General features: G+C 43.9%; 2 long non-coding RNA genes across 2 annotated transcripts in view; both read right to left on the reverse strand.

The window, feature by feature from the left end:
• LOC139703718 (uncharacterized) overlaps positions 1 to 15482 on the reverse strand; it is a 230762-nt gene that overhangs the window by 196747 nt on the left and 18533 nt on the right. The window lies entirely within an intron of this gene.
• Positions 10847 to 14580, reverse strand: LOC139704692 (uncharacterized). The gene is made up of 2 exons (XR_011706605.1): positions 14479 to 14580; positions 10847 to 12451 (listed from the first exon to the last, which is right to left on the reverse strand). It is a non-coding gene; the product is annotated as an uncharacterized lncRNA (long non-coding RNA).

Genomic DNA, 15482 nt, shown 5'->3' on the forward strand with positions numbered 1-15482 from the left:
AAGCTATGAAATTAACCTAGGTGCCCTTCAATAGATGAGTGGTTAAAGAAAACGTGGTATATATACACAATGGAGTGTTACTCAGCTATAAAAAAGAATGACTTTATGACATTTGCCAGCAAATGGATGGATCTGGAGACTCTCGTGCTAAGCGAAATAACCCAGTCTCTAAAAACCAAAGGTTGAATGTGTTCTCTGGTATGTGGGAACTAAATCCACAATAAGAGGGGGGGTGTTTAGGGGAAGAACAGAAGTTCAGTGGATTAGGCAATGTGGAATGGAGGGAAAAGAAGGGAGGACAGGAAAAGGAAAGACAGTGGAATGAATCTGACATAATTTCCCATGTACAAATATAAAGGCAGCACAGTGAATCCCACCTCCATAACAATGGGATTCTAACTAGAATCGAAATGAATTCTGCTGCCGGTATAACTAAAAAGAAACAATTAAAAAAAAGAAAGAAAAGATTGCCACAGTCCTCTAGGGAAGCACTGTTTGTTTAAGATGATTGAAGACTAAAGGGGAATGAATGTACTGAACTCAAAGGTTATATTTTGTTTTCCACTTAATTTAATAACCAATGAAATTATAGAGTAAATTTAATATCCTTATTTTTTGAAAGGCCACTACTACAAAATGTGAATCCCTCATTTGTCCTGGGTCTCTAGGAAACTCTCCCAATATTTAAAGGCAAATAAATCCACATTTTTTTTCAGAGACAGTAACTAAAAAATTCAGTTAATTTTCTATTAAGAATAATAAGACCTTTTTATTTCCTAATAAGGAAACCTAAATTTCTCATTGTACGAGTATAAACTTAAAGCTACAATTGGTTCATTTCTGGCAGCTAGTTACAATATTAAGAACTTTACTTTGAAGAATTTTAGACACAGCCAGGCGCAGTGGCACATGCTTGTAATCCCTGCAGCTCAGGAGGCTCACACAGGAGGATCTTGAGTTCAAAGTCAGCCTCAGCCAAACTGAGGCACAAAGCAACTCAATGAGACCTTGTCTCTAAATGAAATACAAAATAGTGCTGGAGATGCATCTCAGTGGTCAAGTGCTCATGAGTTCCATCCCTGGTACCCCCCAAAATATTTTTTTTCAGACACATTCACAAGAAAACACGGACTTAGGTGATTATGGAATGAATTACAGCTAAGTTGGAATATATTACTAACCTCTTGCTCCAGAATTTCAGCATAGGAAAAGTCTGTGGCTCCCACCAGAAACTAGAATAGGAAATAATAACTATTTCAAGTAGAAAATTATCTTTGTAGGAAATAATACCATTAAAAAGTGCAAGAAGCAATGCACTGGGAAAATATCAGCAGCAAGTGTCACAAATAGTTAATTCCTTGTTGATTTTAAACTTCTTAAGCTGGGGGCAGTGGTACATGCCTGCAGTCCCTGTGACTCAGAAAGCTGAGGCAGGAGGATCCCAGGTTCAAGGCCAGCCTGGAAAAATCAGTGAGACTATGTCTCAAAATTAAAAGGGCTGGGGAATCTAGCCCAGGGGTAGAGTGCCTCTGGGTCCCATTCCCCAGTACCACCCCAAAACAAAAAATATCCCTATAAATGGAAGAGAAAAATTCTAAGATCCTGAAAAGAAAAATGGGCAAAGAAAATGACAGGTGGAAAAGGAATTTAGAATAGTTCCTAAACATATGGAGACAGTCATTCATGATGGCAGAAATACCAATTGACAAAATAATTAAGAATGATAGCATACTACTTGACAGGAAGAAAAGCATCTTCATATTTTTTTAGAAATTAATACCACTTCTGTAGAGAACAATCTGGCAGTGGTTGTCAGAAATTTAAATGTATATATCCCTTTACCTAGTAATTTCTCTTTGGGGAATTTATTCTGTATAGATACTCAAATATGGGTAAAATGACTTCTGTAGAGAAGTATGGAATTTCACTTGATTTCTAGTAACAGAAAGTAGCAAAATAGTAAATAACTACCCAGAGTGCCTAATAGATTATGACAAATCAATACTAAGAAGCCATAAAAGGGGGATTTGTATATGTATTAATGTGGGATCATCTTTAAGGTATATTGTATAGTGAACATGCAACATGCCCAATAATATCCATCTTATGCTTATAGAATTGATATATGTTTGCACTTGTGAATGCATTAAGTGTCTTTGGAAGTATACCTAAAAGACTAGGAAGTGTTTTGGGAAATACAAATAGGTGCCAGAGGGAGAAAAAGACACCTTTTGCTTTTTATGAGTTTGGGTTCTGTACCATGTAGTAATTTTGAAGTGATTTTGCTATGTGTATTTTACTTGTTGTAGTGGTTTTATGAATTCCTTTCTCATTTTTCGATCAACCTGAATCCTTGGATAAACCCTTCAATATCATAATGTTATATAGTTCTGTGTTGGGAATGAAGTATGTCAAAATTTGAAAAAAAAAATGGAAAATGCAATCATATCATAATAAATCTTTACCATATAGAATTTATAAATGCTGTTTTCATATTGCCTTCAAACTTTTTTAAAAAATAAAAGTCATAAAACATTGCATCTTAAATGGAATTCTACTTCCTTCTTTCACATCCAATTTCTCTCCTCTTCCCTCCAGGAAGAGGTCTATATGACTTTGGTAGATTCCTTTTACATCATTTGTTAGCAGTTTACACACCTATGTGGTGGCATCAGATCACACCAATTACCATCAGAATGAACTGAAGATGGAAGGCAAGTTTCTTGGAGTTCAAGTGACTGCGACGTTTGGTTTCTATGGCAACAATATAAATTATAAAGATTCTTGAACTTTTTCTGAGAGCTCTAAGAAACAAATCCAGTGAAAAACAAATTGAGATCAAAGGTGCAACTATCCAGCTGAGAACTTCCATGGAACCAGAATGCCTTGGTGTCAGTCTTGAAGGAACCCCTCATCTCCTCTAGTCGCAGGGCAGATAGGGCTGAGTACCAAGCCAAGGACCTGAATGTAAATACTGCTGAGTTTTATGTCAATTAAATTTACGACAATACCAGGTCACTAACTCCAAGGGAAGGACACTGATGTGGAAGCAGTGGAACCTTGAGGCCTGGAATAAGGACATTTGGGCAGATGCTGAGAACTTTGGTTCCCTGAACATCTTTAAATAGGAAGCCACACTTGTGCCTAAGGGGACTGGCCTCCCATTGACTGAGTGACTCTACATTTAGGCCAGATGTCTCATAACCTGGTATTGATCCTCCTCAGAACTCAGAGCCTTACCTCATAATAAGAGTTAGACCCTGGGGACTGGGGGTATAGCTCAATGGTAGAGTGCACACATAGCATGCCCAGGGTCCCAGGTTCAATCCCCAGCACAGACAAGGAAGTTAGATCCCAAGTAGCCCAGATGCAGAAGCAAAAGCCATCTGCAAGGAGGGAGTCTGTACATTAAAAAGCTGCACACATCATCAGTGTGCATTGGCAGATCCTGGGGAACAAGCATGGCAATGTGTACTAAAGACCTTAAATGAGGGAGGGTTAAATCAAGGCTTGGTCTGGCTAAAATCACTGGCACTCAGCTGGGATTCAGTGAGTTGTCTTGGGAGTGTTAATATCTTTCTAGGTTTGGCTAATTGAGGCCTGGCCTCACCTCAGACTGTATAGTTAATGTTTTGAAAGCCCTAAATTCCTTGGCACTTGGTAGAGCCTCACTACTCAAAATGTAGCCTGTGAACCAGCAGCATCTGCATCACTGGGAGAGACATTAAATTGCAGAATCTCAAGGCAAAATCCAGACCTTCTTCTCTTTTTTTAATGTTTTTAGTTGTTGACGGATCTTTTATTTATTTATCTATTTATTTATTTAGTTAGTTAGTTAGTTATATGCAGTGCTGAGGATTAATCCCAGGGCCTCACCCACGCCAGGCAAGCACTCCACCACCAGATGTTCTGGATCAGAATGTTAGTAAGATTGCCATATATTCATATGCACATCACACATTAGAATTTGAGAAGCATTGTTTCAGAAGAAGGAACCCCAAACTCAGTGAGATTGCTGAAATGGGGCTGCTATGTGTTACTTTCTTTGGGACTACGCACTATCCATAATGCCTGAGTGATCCCAGAGGATACAACTGCTCCGGAACAATTAAGACATATATTGGTGAGGAGGCCTCTAGCTGGGCTGGGGAGGCTAGTGAGAGGCAGTTTCTAAATTTCCTCCGCATGTTCACTGGCATTTTTATCCTCATTACCTTAAAATGTATACTACCATATGTAGGATGGGCTTTTTATTATCGCTTTTGTCCAAGTGATTAGGCCTTGGCCAATAGCCTAGGCTTCTACGGACTTATGGAAAGTTCCATAGCTGACTGCTGCCTAGGGTGACCAAGATAGATAAGAAGTCCCTCTGTAGAGCTCTGTTTTAATCCCAGCTTTGTGCTATACAGCGCAGCTTTCTTTACCATCAGAGTTGATTGGTATACCCAACAGAAAGTAACTCCACCTGAAAGACCCTAAAATAGGGGAAATCCTTTCCCATGTACATGCAGTTACTGTTGCTGTGTGAGACCTGGAGGGGAGGACTTCTCTTTACCTTCCTCTGGTCACCCTGCCTAGCTTGAGGATCTAGAAGTAAAAGAGAAAAAAAAATTGAATTTTCACATTATAGTTGTGGCATTGGAACTGTGCCTGCAAGCCAACCCCTGATGGTGAGGCTGACCTGAAAGGACCCATGCAGATGGGTTCCTAGATGATGCCCTTCTGTCTGGGCTTCAGGTGCTTTCTGGGAAAGGAGCAACCACCTAAATTTATGGAGAACATTGAAGAGTATCATTCAAAACAGGTATCAATCTTATAGAAATCAGAGACAGAAAGATTCTCAAATGCCTCAGTCTGGCTGGGCACAATTCAGGAGCCACTTGTCAAAAGAAACAAACTTTATTTTTAGAACACACACACCAAACCACACAGCTCTTCAGGAAAACCTTCAGAGCCCAACTGCCACCACCAGCTTCCCACAAGCCTCTCAACCTCCCCCACTCCTCCTGCTCTTGAGACCAATTGGCTGGGTCGCATGGGCAGAGCCAAAAAAAGTCCCCCAATGAGCAGCTCCGTGGTCTGAAAGGGCGGGGAAACAACCCAATGAGCATCACCGCAGAGGAGCCAATCAATTGGCAGCTAGAAGTTTGCTGGGGCCGCTGTTAGCCAATCATCAGCTGGCAGCTGGAAGTTTGCTGGGGCCCCTTCGGGCTGTGGCTCTCAACACTTAAAGAATAATGATTTTGTTGTAGGGGCCGGGTGTGGTGGCGCATACCTGTAATCCCAGCAGTTCAGGAAGCTGAGGCAGGAGGATCATGAGTTCAAAGTCAGCCTCAGCAAAAGCGAGTTGCTAAGTAACTCAGTGAAACCCACTTTCTAAATACAAAATAACATTGGGGATGTGGCTCAGTGGTCAAGTGTCCCTGAGTTCAATGCCTGGTACCAAAAAGAAAAAAGAAAAATAATATTTATTTGGGAATAACAAAGTATAGCAGTGGGAGTACTTGTACCATGGCAAACTATGAGCATATTCAAAGAGGTTGAGGGAAGGTGAAGCTTTTAAATACAAAATGAGGATTATATCAAACATTTTGAAATAATAATCTTTGATCACAAATGATTAATAACAAGGACAGCTCCAGTCTGAGGTGGCACAGATGGTGGCTGAGCAGGCATCCTGGCAGAAGTACTTTTCGAATGAGGTTGTGGTGGCCTTGTCAGGTCTCAGGTTCTGGCAGAGTCTTCTGTGGTGGTTACTACCAGGCAAACACGCCTAAAAAGGCTTCCTTCGAAATCTCCCAGCTGCATTTACTTTTTGTTTCTGTTGTTAGGGTTGACACAAGGGACGCCATTTTGACTCAGTCAACTTCGATATCTCCCCCACCCAGGTGTACACCAGGTTAACAGCCCGGATCCAGGAAAGGCTGCACCTAGCCAGCCCTTCTCAAGAATGCATATCAGTCACCCGAGAGATCTTGTTGCAATGCAGATTCTGAGTCTGTAGATTTGGGATCCAACCATTTTTAGGGGAAAGGAACTATTTTAGACCCTTTTTCCTCACAGTGGGGTATGCAGCCCAGCAGCTGCTGCATTACCTGAAATAATTTCCCACACCTATAATAGAAAGAAGAACTGCTTTTCAAACAGTCATGGGTCAACCAATGGGGGACCAAACTGCAGGAGGTCTAGTTCAGGTGTGCTGGAGCTGTCTGTGTGTTCCAAAGCTGTCACATAGGGCAGCTGTGACAAGTTTCAAGCTAAGGACGTATGCACCATCATCTGGAGCACAGCTTTCTTGTACTCAGAGTGACAATTCCGTGTCCTCATGCAGACCCTTGCAGCCGTGTCCACAGTCGGTCCTATGTACTCAGAGTCTTCATGTCTCTGAACTAGGGGAGTACTATTAGGTCTGGGAAAGGATTTAGGCTGCACCTATGCACCCAGAAATTGAATTCAGTTGTCTTCTCTGGCTCCTAAAATTAGACTACACATCACAATGTCTAGTGCTCCTGCAGGAATCCAAGAGCCTACAGCTACAAGGAACCCATGGGGACTCAGAACACAAGTCCTGACAGAGCAACCCCTAGCCTCAGGACTTCCCTAAGCAGAATTTTGGTCAGCTCCTGCCTTGGCATCACCTCAAAATGCCTAGGTCTGGATCCTGGTTCCTTTTGACTGATTCTGACCCATGAAAGTAGGACATCTGCCCCAACCCTCTTGCCTAGCATCCTAGTCCTCTCTGTCCCAGTGTTCCCCAGGCCTTCACAGCCCAGAGTGTCTGTGGAAGCTACCATTGCACATACAGATTCCCAGGCTGGAGAGGAAAGCTCTGGAAGCTACAGACCTGATGGAAGGGATTTTTCTCTCTTCCCATTCTCCCAGTGTCTGGCAAATTCAGAACCTGACCAGAACCTGGTGGGAGAAGGTGGGGCTCTGAGGAGGCCAAGGAGCTGGGACAATTTCCTGAGCACTTAATCTCCTTTGTCCCAACACACCAACTGTTGGAATCTTGGGAGCAGAGAGGCAATCTTATCCCTGGGGCACTGGAGGGTGTTCCTAATGATGCCAGCCCAAAGGCTCGCTACATAGGCACATAGAGGCCAATACTACGGCATCGGTTTTTGCAAAAAGAATGAGGCTTATTGTGAGGTCAGCCAGCAAGAAGTCAGAGCAGTAAGTTCAGATCTGCCTCTGGGATCAGTTGGGATAAGTGGAATTTATAGAAAGGGAGAAGGTGTTTGTTGGCTGGGTGGTGAGAAGGGGAAAAGTTAGGGTTTTGGGCACAGGCCTAGATGGTCATGCTGCCTCTTCACAGGTTGTATATTTCTTTTCCAGGTAGTTATCAAGTTCTGTGGGGTAGCAGGGAAGTTAAGCTTTAAACCTCAAAAAAGTCACTGGCTGATGGGGCTGGCCTTTCTGCATAGGTCCATTTTTGAATAGCTGGTTATAAATTTTCTTTAAGTGGATTCTGGAAAAACAACTTAAGCACTCTGTTACTTAGGAAGTGTATATTAGGGTTTCTTCTGGCCTTTGACATCTTCACTTCCATCCTATGGCCCCAGTGAAACCCGGGGCAGGATTCTGAAGCCAACAGTCTCACTGGACCAAATACCACAGCCTCCCTGGTCTTCTCCAGGTACTTAGAAGAGAATTTCCCTTTTTTTAAGGAGTTAAATATATTCTTTAATTTAGGGTTAAGATAAATTGAGCAAAGTTGATGTGTAAAGAGCTTACAGAGACCCCACTCCTGTCTGGAACTTGTTGCCCCACAGGGACCATAGTCCTTCCTTGGGTAACAGAGGGGACACTGCCATCCCTGCCCAGGAAATAGTACCAATGTGTGTCCCAGAGCTCAGATTTATTCCTCAGCCCAGCTTGCAGCCTGCCCCAAATGAAGTCTGTGGGTTCCCATGGATTCAGCAAAGAGAGGATTCCAATTAAGATCTGGTCTGAGAAGCCTGAGAGGAAGTGGCTGCTGGGATTTGCATTGGAGAAGAAACTGTCTTGGTTCTTCTCTGTCTTGCTCCTGTCCATGGAGACCTGTGACCAAGTTCTTCTTCTTCGAGAAGATTCTCCTGGCCTCAGTGCCCTGTCGACCTGCCCACCTGCCCATGCTGCTGAGCTGGCCCCGTCCAAAGGCCAAGGCTGAAGATAGTCAGGGGGACTGATGGGCTGTAGCAGTTCAAAATGTGGATGCCGATGCCTACCCAGGACTAGCTCCCCCTCTCCTTTCCAAAGCATTTCTTTTTTCTACATTTTGTTACATCACCAGATTCCCTCCAAGTTATGTGAACAGATTTAAACAGATGTCAAAGTGATATCGATTTAGTATGGATTTGTAAGAATGAACCCTTCATACTGCCCAACCTGCATCCCTAAAATATCCACCAGCCTTACAAAAGAGTGGTTAGCACTTTTGAAGCTGCTCTGGAACAGAAAAGGGAAGTAGCTCTTTATTCTAATGCCCTGCATGTCACTTAGCATGAAGTGCTTTTCTGCCTCTAGTGAGAAAATCATATCATGTTCCTCCTTCACTCTATTGAGATGGAGGATCACATTGATTTTCACATATTAAATCTTTCATTCTCAGATAAATGTATGTGTGTATGTATTTTCCCCTTGATACAATTATGTATAGCATTTCTGGGACCAGTGATAAAAAACACATTTGCTACACTGCACTTGATTTGCTAATGTTTAGTGAAGAATTTTGCACCCATGTTTATTAGAGTGGCCTAATGTTCATGTGAAATAAGGAATGTCCTTTTTCAGTACCCTGGAGAATTTTGTGTAAGAATGAAATTATTTGCTCCTTAGACGTTTGATAAAACTTGCTGGTGAAACCATTTGAGCCTAATGATTTCTGTGTGAAGAGATTTTTAAGTTCCCATTGGAAGTATGGTCTAGAACTGGGGACCCACATTCTGGAATCCCGTTATCACCCCACATTTCCGAAAGGAAGTGTATGCCTGGGCAGAACATGGGCCCCTTCCTACCTGGATTGACCTAGCTACTCCACTGGTGCATGTTCCTCCTGCTAATAACAAGCTGACACAGAGTCCTGGAGATGGCAGAGTTGCTCACAAACACTAGCAGAAACATGGTGGTTCACAGGAGTAAATACAAATTCAAAATGTAAATGTTCTTTCCCTATTCATAAAGCTTCTGCTACTATCACCACTCATGGATTCATAGGATGCCTTGTTTATTGCCATAAAACTTTAGCTCCAAACAAGGAACTCATCTTACTGCAATGGTACACCAAGATGCAGGTTGCTAGGGTTGACAAGGGACTCCAGGAGAGTGGGGAGTTGAAGCTCCAAACCTCAGTGTTTGTGTTCCAAAAAAAGAGAAATTACAGACTCAAAAAGCCATGCAGGAGAGCTTCATTATAAGTAAAAGTAGAGTAAGGCTCAAACAAAGAGCACTCCTGAGTGGGTCTTCTCCCAGCCGAGAACGACAAATGGAACAATGCTGTCTCCAAATGGATTAGTGTTTTAGGGGTGCCCTGAGAGATGGGGTCCACCTTCAGCACTATTTGACAATCAGGGTTCAACTCCTTCATGTCAGGTGGTAGAGTTTTGGGCTCTAGTTGGTCCTTTCCAGAACTGTCATGGTGTCCACCTAGGGAGGGGAGTGTTATTTACGAGTCAATCCTATGTTAATGTGAGAATTGGGACACCTGTGTCCATCAATTCTAGCTTTACAATGACCTCAACTGACCCTGTCAAGAGTTAGGAATAGCCCCCATTAAACCTTTGATGTATTTCTTATTTGGCTCCTTTTGTTCTCTTTATTTGTATACTTGTTGTTTTCCTGCATTATCTGAGTACCCACTTGCCTTAAAATTAATTTAAAGAAAACCTTAAAAGTAACTTAAGGAAAACCCATGACCTTGCCCTGATATTGGCTTCCATTTCATTTCTCACAATTCACTGCTACTTAACATCTCTCACCCTTTGAAACTGGCAGGCTGCATGGCAGATGAACAGGAGTGCCCCTGCCTTCCACAGGGACCACACAGGAAAGCAGGTAGAGGGAAGTCACATAGGCAGCTTTGGCAGGGTGCGCCACTCCTCAGCTATAAACCAGCCAGACTTCGTTAAACTTCATAAATTTCATCACGGATCTTCAACAGCCCCATGGCACATTGGACAAATATTCTCACAGATGAGAGATTAAAGCAGAGCACAGCAGTCAACGTGCCCCAACATGAGAAAGTAAGGGGGCAGGAATGCAGGTCCCACCCCCCTGGGTCAGGGCTCCTATCTACTAGGTGGCAAAGAACCAGGCACACATGGGCACTTCCCTGGTCAGGCACCACGCTGTGGCTTCACCAGACTGAGGTTCTAATGGAGTTGGTGTCTGCTGCAAAGCTTTAATTCAACAAGTTAGCTTTAACAGGAAAGCAAAAATTCTAATCACCAAAATATCCCCTTTACTAACAATGTTACTGTACAAAATTCTGATTTATTTTCAGATTTAAAAAAATGTAATCACATCATTAAATATTATTACAGCATAATATTAGAAACAACCCCAAATGCAAACATGACATTCAATTTCTCACAAAACATGTTTATTCAGATGTATCATTTCTATACTTTTCAGGGTATATCATAGCAATTCAATATATGTATACAAGTTTCATCATGCAACACTGAATCTCCCCCCAGGAGGTCACTATAGTGTAATCTCCCTTTAGTTTTTTGTGATTAATATCTTTGGATAGAATTCATACTGTGGCAGAGCCAGAGAGACTGTCTCTGAGTGTCCTTCAAGAATGGGGACATTCTAGCATTTCAAGCAGGTATTGATGTAGGACAGAGGAGGCTGGACACTTGAGAAATGTGCAGGAACAAGGTTTATTTAAGCTGGTGTAATCCAGAGGGGCTAATGCCAAAAAATCCCTGGACCCCAGGTATGGAAGTTCTCTGGGATTTCTACTCAGTGAATGGTTACACAACACAATGGCTAACATAATAGTTACTTTTTCTTCCATGTTCTTAGATTGGACAGAGGTTTCACAAGATTTTACTAAGAAAAGAGAAAGAGTAACTTTTGTACATCAACAAGTTTGATTGCTGACATAACTTTTTTTTAAGTTGTAGATGGGCACAATACCTTATTTTATTTTTATGTGGTGTAAGAATCAAACCCAGTGCCTCACACCTGCTAGGTAAGTGTTCTAACACTGAGCCACAACCCCAGCCCTGCAGACCTAACTTTTACAAGAAAGAGAAACCTGACCTTCACAATGAAGAGGAGCTAAACCACAATGAGTTCTCTAGAAATCCTGTTGACTTCAAAAAAAAAAAAAAAAATCTTGTTTACTAGGAGAAAGGCTTATATATTACAATTAAGGTGGGGATCTTTTGGACACTACATCATTTGGACTATTTGGAGTATTTGTGATACATCGTTACCCCCTCTATGCTCATTATTTAACCCTTTAAATCAAAAAACATCATCTTCTAGGCTTAAAATTTTATATAATGCCATAATCTTAATTTCTCCCTCCATGTTTCCCTCCTCCCGCCCCCCCTCTCTCTCTAACAGCTGCTTCTATAGTTGACCCAATAGTTTCATTGTAAAGGGGAGACAAATATGAAAGCAATAAAGAATAGCATAATCCATACTATGTCAATTAAACTTTTCAATCCACCAAGAATAGAAAAACCATCCTCCAAAGAGTGAGCTTGGTTCCCAAGCCTTAATGCCCTTTCAGGTTTGAACTAGTACATGTGCTAGTTGTTTTTTTTTTTTTTTTTTTTTTTTTTTTTTTCAATTTAATTAATAAGTTTAAATTTTATATAAGAAAAGTATACATATTTTTATGACCATTAAAGTGTCTAAACTTCCTTTTAAGCCTTAGACCTTTATGAATTTTTTTCAATTAGTTATATATAACAGCAGAATGCATTTTGACTATTAAACACAAATGGAGGCAACTTTTCATTTCTCTGGTTAGACACAGTGCACAGTCACCCCATTCCTGCAATCATACATGTACATAGATTAATACAATCCACCTCATTCCACCATCCTTCCCACTCCCATATCCCCTCCCCTCCCACACTCCCCTCTGCCCAATCCAAAGTCCCTCCCATCTTCCCTTGCCCCGCCCCCCATTATGGGTTAGCTATGTGTTTGGTGGTTGTCAGTCCTGTAGTAAAGACCAAGGAAAGGACTGTGTATATGACAGAAGTAAGGGGTGGCAATGCACCACAGTATGAGAGCCCTCTTACAGGATGAAACAGTCCATTTATCCTGTTGCTTAGTTTATTTTCCTCCTTGCATTGATAAGCCAGTCCTCAAGTGGCTGAAGCAGGGCTACTGTTTCGACAACTTTGGTGTGTGCAGGCTAGCCAGCTTCCAGGGTGACCAGAGCAGGGCTAGTGTCCTTCTGATCCTCAAGCTTCTCTGGTGTTTCCTTCTTCCTGATGGTCAGCTGAAGGGGAGCAAAAGAATGTATATGAGATTCTATTACAGACAGTCTAAAAACAAACCAAAAAGAACAAAATATTACATAATACATCATGTATATGTGTGCGAGTATATATATGTGTATGTGTGTGTGTGTGTGTGTGTGTGTGTGTGTGTGTGTGTGTGTATACACACAAACACATACATTTGGTGATACTGTGTAGAGGAGTAAAAAAGTTGTGGACACTGCTCCCTGTGTGTGCAGCAGAAGTCGGGGATATCCCGGGAGGCTTGAACTACATAGATTTATCTCAATGGAACATTAAATAAATTTGAAAAGAGCTTTTAATTCCATGAGCTTGACCCAACATTTCATGCTTTGGTTTATGATCTTCCATATATTATTATTTCTTCTAAAAACATGATGTAAATTTCAACTCCCTACCTCACAGGTCAGTTATCATCCAAAGGTGCACTTCTAGGTGTGTCACCTTTAGTCTGAGAATATATTTCTGCATGGAAATATTGCTGAATGCCTACCTGGCTCCCAAGGTGAGGTAGTGCAGAACAACTTGATTTGCCCATGGCTTATTGTCGGGAGCTGCCTTGGATGCAGACGCCTTTAAGCCCTGATGCACCGGGTTCTGAACAATTATTGCATTCAGTCTGGCAGGGCAGTGCCAGGTTGCAGTAATGTGGGCGTCACCCCAGCTCAGATAACAAGGCATGGCTCCAGGTGTAGGCATCACCCACTGGGGTTGAGTTACACTCATCTGTTCCCTTGTATTCCGACCCCTTTGCCCTTTTGGGGATAAAATGTTCTATGGAAACTCCCCTTGTGTGTCTCCTATGTAAGAATAAAGAATTCCAGTGGCTCTATGTCTTTCCATGGGCCCTTACGTTCACAGAGCCATCCCCGGATTATTGAAAAGGTACTTCTTTGTGGTTGTGTGCCTTCTTTGTCATTTTCTTAAGTTATTGGAATAGTCAGATTTATGAACCACGCATGAGGTCTCCAGCTATTACAGATGGTGATAGCTTATCATCCTCACCATCATTGTTTTACCAGATGCAAAACCAAGGTTGTACCTAGTTCTGGACCCTGGACAAGGTCACCCAGTTAAAAGGGATGTGAATTCAGCTCTACCAACTCTGATGCCTTTGCCTCTTGTTGAGAGCCACAGCCGAAGGGGCCCCAGCAAACTTCCAGCTGCCAGCAAACTTCCAGCTGCCGGCTGATGATTGGCTCACAGCGGCCCCAGCAACATCTAGCTGATTGGCTCCTCGGCCCCAGCAACATCTAGCTGATTGGCTCCTCTGCGGTGATGCTCATTGGACTGTTTCCCTGCCCTTTCAGACCACGGAGCTGCTCATTGGGGGACTTTTTTGGCTCTGCCCACGTGACCCAGCCAATCGGCCTCAAGAGCAGGAGGATTGTGGGAGGTAAAGAGAAGCTTGTGTGGGAGAGAGAGGCTTGTGGAAAGCCGGTGGTGGCAGTTGAGGCTCTGAGGGGTTTTCCTGAGAGGCTGTTTTGTTTGGCGTGTGTGGTTCTAAAAATAAAGTTAGTTTCTTTTGACAAGTGGCTCCTGATTGTGCCCAGCCAGACTGCGGCATTCTCTCCCCACACTACCCTTTGCAAGACAAAACTAGGTAACATATTTTTCCTTTCTTGATAATCTCATGGAAGAAGTCAATGTCAGGCTAAGTTTGGTAGATCTAGGAGGGTATTTTCCCAAGAGGGGGCTTTTCCCCTAGTCCAGGTGGGTGGAGTCTGTCCAGTCTGGCTCATACCACTGCCCAGAACCCAAGAGCCCAGATGGCTTTCTCTGGAATCCAGAGTCCCCTTCAGAGAGGAGTGTGAGGGCGAGTTAGGAAGCTGCTTCCAGGCTGGGCTCCCAGAGCAGCCAGAGATCCCTCTCCAGCTTGCCCCACAGGGTCAAGGTCCAGAGGAGGCCAGTAGCTCCACCCTTGCCCCCTCACCAGCAGGCTGGACCCACCTAGCCCCGCCCACTGCCTGTTGTGAGGACTGCAACCTTTGTTTAAAGTACTCACTTGTTTTCCTTGGATGAGTTCCCTGAGTCAGCACAACTCCTGCTCAAGGGCCCAGAAGGACTGGTGGGTGGTCCTGGGGGAGGAAAGGCAGGAAGCAACCGGTGGGCACTGATAAGGCGACTGCGATGGAGACTACCCAACTTCCCAGCTTCTGTGGTCTTGGGCAGCACAGCAGCATCTTTGGGATGGAATCACTGAAGAGGCCTCATGGAGTGGTAGCATCTGGTGGCAGCAGCAGCAACATGTAGCTGCTTCAGGCGTAGGGCATCAGGCGAGGGAGGTCCGGAGTTGAGAGTTGGCGTGGGGGTGGCAACAGCTGAGGTGTTGGCATCCAGCTGCAGTTTGGGAGATCCCTTGCTGCATACTCACAGTGGCGGTGGCAGCAGAAGAGTCCAGAAGCTGCTGTGGTGACAACAGAGGGATGTTGCCATGATCATTTCTGTCCTGCAGTGCCACAGGAGTCTGGCTGCAGTGGGTGAAGTGGGCATCCAGTGCTGCGTATCGCTGTCATGCGTCCATGATGGAGTCTGGTGGTGGCAGCAACAACATGCAGCTTCATCCGGGAGCCGGCATGGGGCACTGGAGTAAGGCATCATGGCGGGGGGTGAAGGGCATTGACGTTGGGCCCTTGGTGGGCAGCATCATAGTCCAGCTGGGGTTTGGGAGTTTGGTTGCTGCACGGTGGCGGCAGCACCAGTAGAGTCTGGAAACGGGGCTGAGGACACAGAGGCGTCCAGTGGTGAGCATCTTCATCCTGCTGGGGTAACAGGAATCCTGCTGCAGTGGCATCTGGCGACCATGTGGGGAGTCCAATGGCTACAGTGAAGAGCTCGAGGCTGGCGGCGGCAGCGAGGGCGCAGGGCAGTGAGCCTCAGAGTGGAAGGGTGACGAGAGGCTGGAATGGCCTCTGCAGTGGCTGTTCCAGGCCCTGGGTCTTGGTCCTGGCTGAGCGGCCTGTTCAGGAAGCAGCACGAGGGGGGTGGCAATACCCAGGCAGCTGCTGA

Source organism: Marmota flaviventris, chromosome 2, assembly GCF_047511675.1.
Source record: "Marmota flaviventris isolate mMarFla1 chromosome 2, mMarFla1.hap1, whole genome shotgun sequence".
NCBI classification, from domain to species: domain Eukaryota; kingdom Metazoa; phylum Chordata; class Mammalia; order Rodentia; family Sciuridae; genus Marmota; species Marmota flaviventris.